Source organism: Gobio gobio (genome assembly GCF_949357685.1).
Source record: "Gobio gobio genome assembly, chromosome: 4".
Taxonomy (NCBI): Eukaryota; Metazoa; Chordata; class Actinopteri; order Cypriniformes; family Gobionidae; genus Gobio; species Gobio gobio.
In genome coordinates, this window is record NC_137100.1 from 67,763,670 (window position 1) to 67,773,558 (window position 9,889).

A 9,889-nucleotide genomic window follows, 5' to 3' on the forward strand; every position below is an offset into this window, starting at 1 on the left:
ATGGACTAACCCAGCGATTGGGTCGTTTTAACCCAACTATTGGGTCGTTTTAACCCAACTATTGGGTCGTTTTAACCCAGCGATTGGGTCGTTTTAACACAGCGACTAGGTCATTTTAACACAGCGACTAGGTCATTTTAACCCAACTATTGGGTCGTTTTAACCCAGCGATTGGGTCGTTTTAACTAAGCGATTGGGTTGTTTTAACTCAGCGATTGGGTCGTTTTGACCCAGCGACTGGGTCGTTTTTAACCCAACGATTGGGTCGTTTTAACACAGCGACTGGGTTGTTTTAACTCAGCGACTGGGTCGTTTTAACCCAACTATTGGGTCATTTTAACCCAACTATTAGGTCGTTTTAACCCAACTATTGGGTCGTTTTAACCCAGCGATTGGGTTGTTTTAACTCAGCGATTGGGTCATTTTAACCCAACTATTGGGTTGTTTTAACCCAACTATTGGGTTGTTTTAACCCAGCTATTGGGTCGTTTTAACTCAGCGATTGGGTCGTTTTAACCCAACTATTTGGTCGTTTTAACCCAACTATTGGGTCGTTTTAACCCAACTATTTGGTCATTTTAACCCAGTGATTGGGTTGTTTTAACCCAACTATTGGGTTGTTTTAACCCAACTATTGGGTCGTTTTAACCCAGCTATTGGGTCGTTTTAACTCAGCGATTGGGTCATTTTAACCCAGCGATTGGGTTGTTTTAACCCAGCAATTGGGTTGTTTTAACCCAGCGATTGGTTCGTTTTAACTCAGCGATTGGGTTGTTTTAACCCAACTATTGGGTCGTTTTTACCCAGCTATTAGGTCATTTTAACTCAGCGATTGGGTCATTTTAACCCAGCGATTGGGTTGTTTTAACCCAGCAATTGGGTTGTTTTAACCCAGTGATTGGGTTGTTTTAACCCAACTATTGGGTCGTTTTAACCCAGCTATTGGGTCGTTTTAACTCAGCGATTGGGTCGTTTTAACCCAACTATTGGGTTGTTTTAACCCAGCAATTGGGTTGTTTTAACCCAGCGATTGGGTCGTTTTAACTCAGCGATTGGGTTGTTTTAACCCAACTATTGGGTCGTTTTTACCCAGCTATTAGGTCATTTTAACTCAGCGATTGGGTCGTTTTAACCCAGCGATTGGGTCATTTTAAGCAAACATTTAACCCAATCGCTGGGTTGTATTGTAGCATCTTCTCCACTGGAGTTGATCATGGGGTGTTCATGGAAGGTTGTGAGCGTGTGATGTGTGGCTCAGGGATGAACTGCTCCATTATTAGCATCAGTGATGTTGGAGATTATGCGGTTATAGACGGGACAGATGCACGAGCGCCGCCTGTAAATATAGCCCTGAATGCAGACTCTGCAGATCCAGCTCCTCACGCTCACTGAGCACATTATAAAGCTTCGGCTTAATGTTGACGTCCTCATATAAAGGTCACTGCGCTTTATTCTCCATCTTGTTTGTGGATGATCAGAGTCATGTAGAGATCAATCCCATCATGCCTGCCTGCGCTCTCGGATCGGCTGCTTTAGTCTAAGCCTCTTCCTCATCCGTGGATCATTTGCTTCCTTCTCCTGCATTGTCAATCCTGGTCATATCGATGATGAATATAATGTACAGTGTTGACATTCATTATGAACGCAGAACTGACATTAATCACGTCACAAACTCTCGCATGGAGTCAAATCCATCACACACACACACACACACACACACACACACCATAGACCGTAAAAAAATATGGACGACGCGACTTCATTGACTTCCGCTGACCAAAGTTGAAGCTTTCATAGGCCCGCTCACGGCGCTGACATCTTGGGACCGAGTCTGCGCAGTAGCGATCTCGGGACCGGAGTTGCGCAGTAGAGAACAGGAAGTAGAGGCGCGATTATCAAAAGCCCGCCCACACTCTCGCAGATGCAGAACAATTCATTATGTTGGTGTGAAATAAACAGTTATGGAAGTGTAGAAATTAAAGCTAAAGCTCCAATCTCCTCCCAAAAATCCAGAAAAAAGTCCGTTAGTGCCTCAGTGACAAGTTCATTCAGAGAAGCCGTGAATCTCAGCTGTCAATCATGACGTCACACCCCTCGTTTTTATAGCATCAAATAACTCACTAAAACTAAACTTATTTAAAAAACGAACACTTGAAATGAAATTATTGTAATAAAAACTGCCTAAAATGACAGAAACCATCTTTAGGAAACAATTATTTGAAGTGTAATTAAATTGTTTAGTGTGTCTCGCGCCCATTCTAATACATGGAGAGGCGGGGTTTAGGAGCTATACTGGGACCGGCCACCGGGGGGCGATCGAGGCGCGAAAGCTTCAATTTCTGACTGAAGCACTACAGGCTTGACACACACACACACACACACACACACACACACACACACACACACACAATACTTCCAGAAGTGTTGTGCACATGAGCTTTAATGCCATCCCATTCTCAATCCGTGGGGTTTAATATGGAGTCGCCCTTCACAACTCTAACAGCTTCAGCTCTTCTGGGAACTGACCTCTGAAAAACAACTGTGATAATATTTACACTATAGTAGATCTACTGATAATATTTACACTATAGTAGATCTACTGATAATATTTACACTATAGTAGGTCTACTGATAATATTTACACAATATTTACACTATAGTAGACCTACTGATAATATTTACACTATAGTAGATCTACTGGTAATATTTACACTATAGTAGGTCTACTGATAATATTTACACTATAGTAGATCTACTGGTAATATTTACACTATAGTAGATCTACTGGTAATATTTACACTATAGTAGATCTACTGGTAATATTTACACTATAGTAGATCTACTGATAATATTTACACTATAGTAGGTCTACTGATAATATTTACACTATAGTAGATCTACTGATAATATTTACACTATAGTAGGCCTACTGATAATATTTACACTATAGTAGGCCTACTGATAATATTTACACTATAGTAGATCTACTGATAATATTTACACTATAGTAGGCCTACTGATAATATTTACACTATAGTAGATCTACTGGTAATATTTACACTATAGTAGATCTACTGGTAATATTTACACTATAGTAGATCTACTGGTAATATTTACACTATAGTAGATCTACTGGTAATATTTACACTATAGTAGATCTACTGGTAATATTTACACTATAGTAGATCTACTGGTAATATTTACACTATAGTAGATCTACTGATAATATTTACACTATAGTAGATCTACTGGTAATATTTACACTACTGGTAATATTTACACTATAGTAGATCTACTGGTAATATTTACACTATAGTAGATCTACTGGTAATATTTACACTATAGTAGATCTACTGATAATATTTACACTATAGTAGATCTACTGATAATATTTACACTATAGTAGATCTACTGATAATATTTACACTATAGTAGGTCTACTGATAATATTTACACTATAGTAGATCTACTGATAATATTTACACTATAGTAGATCTACTGGTAATATTTACACTATAGTAGATCTACTGGTAATATTTACACTATAGTAGATCTACTGGTAATATTTACACTATAGTAGATCTACTGATAATATTTACACTATAGTAGGTCTACTGATAATATTTACACTATAGTAGATCTACTGATAATATTTACACTATAGTAGGCCTACTGATAATATTTACACTATAGTAGGCCTACTGATAATATTTACACTATAGTAGATCTACTGATAATATTTACACTATAGTAGGCCTACTGATAATATTTACACTATAGTAGATCTACTGGTAATATTTACACTATAGTAGATCTACTGGTAATATTTACACTATAGTAGATCTACTGGTAATATTTACACTATAGTAGATCTACTGGTAATATTTACACTATAGTAGATCTACTGGTAATATTTACACTATAGTAGATCTACTGGTAATATTTACACTATAGTAGATCTACTGATAATATTTACACTAGTAGGTCTACTGATAATATTTACACTATAGTAGATCTACTGATAATATTTACACTATAGTAGGCCTACTGATAATATTTACACTATAGTAGGCCTACTGATAATATTTACACTATAGTAGATCTACTGATAATATTTACACTATAGTAGGCCTACTGATAATATTTACACTATAGTAGATCTACTGGTAATATTTACACTATAGTAGATCTACTGGTAATATTTACACTATAGTAGATCTAGTGGTAATATTTACACTATAGTAGATCTACTGGTAATATTTACACTATAGTAGATCTACTGGTAATATTTACACTATAGTAGATCTACTGGTAATATTTACACTATAGTAGATCTACTGATAATATTTACACTATAGTAGATCTACTGGTAATATTTACACTACTGGTAATATTTACACTATAGTAGATCTACTGGTAATATTTACACTATAGTAGATCTACTGGTAATATTTACACTATAGTAGATCTACTGATAATATTTACACTATAGTAGATCTACTGATAATATTTACACTATAGTAGATCTACTGATAATATTTACACTATAGTAGGTCTACTGATAATATTTACACTATAGTAGATCTACTGGTAATATTTACACTATAGTAGATCTACTGATAATATTTACACTATAGTAGATCTACTGATAATATTTACACTATAGTAGATCTACTGATAATATTTACACTATAGTAGGTCTACTGATAATATTTACACTATAGTAGGTCTACTGATAATATTTACACTATAGTAGGTCTACTGATAATATTTACACTATAGTAGATCTACTGATAATATTTACACTATAGTAGATCTACTGATAATATTTACACTATAGTAGGTCTACTGATAATATTTACACTATAGTAGGTCTACTGATAATATTTACACTATAGTAGATCTACTGATAATATTTACACTATAGTAGATCTACTGATAATATTTACACTATAGTAGATCTACTGATAATATTTACACTATAGTAGGTCTACTGATAATATTTACACTATAGTAGATCTACTGATAATATTTACACTATAGTAGATCTACTGATAATATTTACACTATAGTAGATCTACTGATAATATTTACACTATAGTAGATCTACTGATAATATTTACACTATAGTAGATCTACTGGTAATATTTACACTATAGTAGATCTACTGATAATATTTACACTATAGTAGATCTACTGATAATATTTACACTATAGTAGATCTACTGATAATATTTACACTATAGTAGATCTACTGATAATATTTACACTATAGTAGATCTACTGATAATATTTACACTATAGTAGGTCTACTGATAATATTTACACTATAGTAGGTCTACTGATAATATTTACACTATAGTAGGTCTACTGATAATATTTACACTATAGTAGATCTACTGATAATATTTACACTATAGTAGATCTACTGATAATATTTACACTATAGTAGATCTACTGATAATATTTACACTATAGTAGGTCTACTGATAATATTTACACTATAGTAGGTCTACTGATAATATTTACACTATAGTAGGTCTACTGATAATATTTACACTATAGTAGGTCTACTGATAATATTTACACTATAATATTTACACTATAGTAGATCTACTGATAATATTTACACTATAGTAGATCTACTGATAATATTTACACTATAGTAGGTCTACTGATAATATTTACACTATAGTAGATCTACTGATAATATTTACACTATAGTAGGTCTACTGATAATATTTACACTATAGTAGATCTACTGATAATATTTACACTATAGTAGATCTACTGATAATATTTACACTATAGTAGATCTACTGATAATATTTACACTATAGTAGATCTACTGATAATATTTACACTATAGTATATCTACTGATAATATTTACACTACAGTAGATCTTCTGATAATATTTACACTATAGTAGATCTACTGATAATATTTACTCTATAGTAGATCTTCTGATAATATTTACACTATAGTAGATTTACTGATAATATTTACACTATAGTAGATCTACTGATAATATTTACACTATAGTAGGTCTACTGATAATATTTACACTATAGTAGATCTACTGATAATATTTACACTATAGTAGATCTACTGATAATATTTACACTATAGTAGGTCTACTGATAATATTTACACTATAGTAGGTCTACTGATAATATTTACACTAGTATGTCTACTGATAATATTTACACTATAGTAGATCTACTGATAATATTTACACTATAGTAGATCTACTGATAATATTTACACTATAGTAGATCTACTGATAATATTTACACTATAGTAGATCTACTGATAATATTTACACTATAGTAGATCTACTGATAATATTTACACTATAGTAGATCTACTGATAATATTTACACTATAGTAGATCTACTGATAATATTTACACTAGTAGATCTACTGATAATATTTACACTATAGTAGATCTACTGATAATATTTACACTAGTAGATCTACTGATAATATTTACACTATAGTAGATCTACTGATAATATTTACACTATAGTAGATCTACTGATAATATTTACACTATAGTAGATCTACTGATAATATTTACACTATAGTAGATCTACTGATAATATTTACACTATAGTAGATCTACTGATAATATTTACACTAGTAGATCTACTGATAATATTTACACTATAGTAGGTCTACTGATAATATTTACACTAGTAGATCTACTGATAATATTTACACTATAGTAGATCTACTGATAATATTTACACTATAGTAGATCTACTGATAATATTTACACTATAGTAGATCTACTGATAATATTTACACTAGTAGATCTACTGATAATATTTACACTAGTAGATCTACTGATAATATTTACACTATAGTAGGTCTACTGATAATATTTACACTATAGTAGGTCTACTGATAATATTTACACTATAGTAGATCTACTGATAATATTTACACTATAGTAGATCTACTGATAATATTTACACTATAGTAGATCTACTGATAATATTTACACTATAGTAGATCTACTGATAATATTTACACTATAGTAGGTCTACTGATAATATTTACACTATAGTAGGTCTACTGATAATATTTACACTAGTAGGTCTACTGATAATATTTACACTATAGTAGATCTACTGATAATATTTACACTAGTAGATCTACTGATAATATTTACACTAGTAGATCTACTGATAATATTTACACTATAGTAGGTCTACTGATAATATTTACACTATAGTAGGTCTACTGATAATATTTACACTATAGTAGATCTACTGATAATATTTACACTATAGTAGGTCTACTGATAATATTTACACTATAGTAGGTCTACTGATAATATTTACACTATAGTAGATCTACTGATAATATTTACACTATAGTAGACCTACTGATAATATTTACACTATAGTAGATCTACTGATAATATTTACACTATAGTAGGCCTACTGATAATATTTACACTATAGTAGGTCTACTGATAATATTTACACTATAGTAGGTCTACTGATAATATTTACACTATAGTAGGTCTACTGATAATATTTACACTATAGTAGATCTACTGATAATATTTACACTATAGTAGATCTACTGATAATATTTACACTATAGTAGATCTACTGATAATATTTACACTATAGTAGATCTACTGATAATATTTACACTATAGTAGATCTACTGGTAATATTTACACTATAGTAGATCTACTGATAATATTTACACTAAAGTAGGTCTACTGATAATATTTACACTATAGTAGATCTACTGATAATATTTACACTATAGTAGATCTACTGATAATATTTACACTATAGTAGATCTACTGATAATATTTACACTATAGTAGGTCTACTGATAATATTTACACTATAGTAGGTCTACTGATAATATTTACACTATAGTAGGTCTACTGATAATATTTACACTATAGTAGGTCTACTGATAATATTTACACTATAGTAGATCTACTGATAATATTTACACTATAGAGGGTCTACTGATAATATTTACACTATAGTAGGTCTACTGATAATATTTACACTATAGTAGGTCTACTGATAATATTTACACTATAGTAGATCTACTGATAATATTTACACTATAGTAGATCTACTGATAATATTTACACTATAGTAGATCTACTGATAATATTTACACTATAGTAGGTCTACTGATAATATTTACACTATAGTAGATCTACTGATAATATTTACACTATAGTAGGTCTACTGATAATATTTACACTATAGTAGATCTACTGATAATATTTACACTATAGTAGATCTACTGATAATATTTACACTATAGTAGATCTACTGATAATATTTACACTATAGTAGATCTACTGATAATATTTACACTATAGTATATCTACTGATAATATTTACACTACAGTAGATCTTCTGATAATATTTACACTATAGTAGATCTACTGATAATATTTACTCTATAGTAGATCTTCTGATAATATTTACACTATAGTAGATTTACTGATAATATTTACACTATAGTAGATCTACTGATAATATTTACACTATAGTAGGTCTACTGATAATATTTACACTATAGTAGATCTACTGATAATATTTACACTATAGTAGATCTACTGATAATATTTACACTATAGTAGATCTACTGATAATATTTACACTATAGTAGATCTACTGATAATATTTACACTATAGTAGATCTACTGATAATATTTACACTATAGTAGATCTACTGATAATATTTACACTATAGTAGATCTACTGATAATATTTACACTATAGTAGATCTACTGATAATATTTACACTAGTAGATCTACTGATAATATTTACACTATAGTAGATCTACTGATAATATTTACACTAGTAGATCTACTGATAATATTTACACTATAGTAGATCTACTGATAATATTTACACTATAGTAGATCTACTGATAATATTTACACTATAGTAGATCTACTGATAATATTTACACTATAGTAGATCTACTGATAATATTTACACTAGTAGATCTACTGATAATATTTACACTAGTAGATCTACTGATAATATTTACACTATAGTAGGTCTACTGGTAATATTTACACTATAGTAGGTCTACTGATAATATTTACACTATAGTAGATCTACTGATAATATTTACACTATAGTAGATCTACTGATAATATTTACACTATAGTAGATCTACTGATAATATTTACACTATAGTAGATCTACTGATAATATTTACACTATAGTAGATCTACTGATAATATTTACACTAGTAGATCTACTGATAATATTTACACTAGTAGATCTACTGATAATATTTACACTATAGTAGATCTACTGATAATATTTACACTATAGTAGATCTACTGATAATATTTACACTATAGTAGGTCTACTGATAATATTTACACTATAGTAGATCTACTGATAATATTTACACTATAGTAGGTCTACTGATAATATTTACACTATAGTAGGTCTACTGATAATATTTACACTATAGTAGGTCTACTGATAATATTTACACTATAGTAGATCTACTGATAATATTTACACTATAGTAGGTCTACTGATAATATTTACACTATAGTAGGTCTACTGATAATATTTACACTATAGTAGATCTACTGATAATATTTACACTATAGTAGACCTACTGATAATATTTACACTATAGTAGATCTACTGATAATATTTACACTATAGTAGGCCTACTGATAATATTTACACTATAGTAGGTCTACTGATAATATTTACACTATAGTAGGTCTACTGATAATATTTACACTATAGTAGATCTACTGATAATATTTACACTATAGTAGATCTACTGATAATATTTACACTATAGTAGGTCTACTGATAATATTTACACTATAGTAGGCCTACTGATAATATTTA